Source organism: Pteropus vampyrus, unplaced genomic scaffold, assembly GCF_000151845.1.
Source record: "Pteropus vampyrus isolate Shadow unplaced genomic scaffold, Pvam_2.0 Scaffold55, whole genome shotgun sequence".
Classification (NCBI taxonomy): Eukaryota; Metazoa; Chordata; class Mammalia; order Chiroptera; family Pteropodidae; genus Pteropus; species Pteropus vampyrus.
In genome coordinates, this window is record NW_011888836.1 from 10,483 (window position 1) to 12,353 (window position 1,871).

At 40.0% G+C, this 1,871-nt stretch overlaps 1 pseudogene; it reads right to left on the reverse strand.

Moving 5' to 3' along the window:
• Nucleotides 1-496: 496 nt before the first annotated feature.
• On the reverse strand, nt 497-1,373 carry LOC105292255 (annotated as a pseudogene).
• Nucleotides 1,374-1,871: the final 498 nt, after the last annotated feature.

Genomic DNA, 1,871 nt, shown 5'->3' on the forward strand with positions numbered 1-1,871 from the left:
AAGTATGTCATTAAAGTAGTTTTAACTGGGGAGGAATCACAAATATTCCAAAGGATGAAAAATAAAGACAGAGAGAACAATCTACCTATTCCTCAATACTTGGTACTAAACCTGTAAAACACAAAAAATAATAAGGAGATCTTTAACACAGGAAAGGAAGGAACGATTACTAGGACTAACAACAGCCTTTGGAACAGACATTTTAAGAGTAAAATAATACCTATAAAACTATGAAAAAATGAAGCAGAAGATGAAAAAAATATGTAATGCTTTGAGATTCTTGTGGAGTTTTTTTTTTTTTTTTTTTAACGCTTTCTTTAATATACAAGAAACACATAAGACACAAAGAAAGCCCAAGAAAGCTCTCAGTTCTGGAGCTGATAATTCAGGATGTCAAAGAAAATAAGCTTTTCCAGTCTCCCAGAGAAAGAAGGTATGAGAAGACATGAAATATCACTAAACCTCTGGTGAACCTAGGGCTGGGACCACACACGGCCTAGTTCTCTAGCAGGGCAAAGTGCTGATTTCCTTTGTCATGGTCCTGGTCTTGCTTTCGTGCTCGTCCTCCAGTTCTCAGAAGTCGTCCAGTTCCCAGAATGGCCCCTTCCTTTAGTTCCCTAACATTTTCACTCCGGAGAGAAGGCCACTTACCCTGTCTTGGTGCCAGAGCCTGGGGGAGTTGTCATCATGTAGTATGGTGAGGGGAGATCTCTCTAGTATCCTGTGGTTTGGTTTTTCTCTACTGTGCTTAGAAGATCTGGGTGTCTCCAGGTCTCTCAATGGCTTGTCTGAGCACTGGCTGGCTATCGGGGTTTTTTCTAAGGGTTGTCTTGTTTCCTCCTCAGAAAACAAGACAGGGGAGCTCAATCTGACTGCCAGGTGCCATGTGGTCCTCAGAGGAAACTGGTTGTCTGCAGGAAAGTCCATTTCAGAAGATGAAGGTGCCTCTAGAGGCAGAAGAGGCTCTGGGACAGAAGGTTTGATTTGGGGGCTTCAGTCTCAAATACTTCACAGAGCTGTTTCACTAGTGGGCTTGGGGGCTCTCTCCACTTCTGGTCTTCATAGGTGTCCGTGCAATGTCAAGAGTAGGAGAGGGAGAATCTGAGCCCTGGTTCTGATTAGGACCCCCCAGCTAGTCCCCTACTGGTAGGTTTGGCTGTGGAAAGTCCTCCACCTGGATGGGAGTGCGCAGAATGCCGACAGTAGGTGAACGCGGGCCCGCCCCTTGAGACAGATGCTTGTGCATTGGATGCCGCGCTGGAGTGACTGGGATGCTCCTGGCTGAGCCCATCTCAACCGGGAGTGTAGGGTGGGGCAAGGTCCAGCCCAGAGCAAGGAGGGGATGCCAGGCCCCAAATCCACCTTTGGGTGCACTACTGATCTTGTGGAGTTTTGTTAAAGGGTATATACAGTTATTGTTTTACTCTATATTTTTATGAAGTATGTATGTAAAATGTTAACTGTTGTATGAAAAAAATATAGATTAAATATATATTAGAAACAAAAAAGGTTTAAAATTAAATATTTAAGGAATCAACTTAAGAAATAAAAAAGAAGGAAAATAAAGAAAAATAAAAATAAGATGAGTAGAAGTGATTTAATTAAAAAAAAATTTTTAAATAGAACTAACAAACCAATAGTAGATTCTACGTAAAAGTTAAAATTACAGATATGCCTCTATCTAAATTGATACAAAAACAAAAAAAAAATGGTTTATTAAACATTGTTGAGTCCAGAGAGAGAACACAATCCTAGGGATATAGAAGAGATTTAAAATAATATAAAAATATAATGAATATCTTTACTCCAATGAATGTAAAATTTAAATGATTTAGAAAATGTCCAAGAAAGGGTAATTTAACAATGCTAAC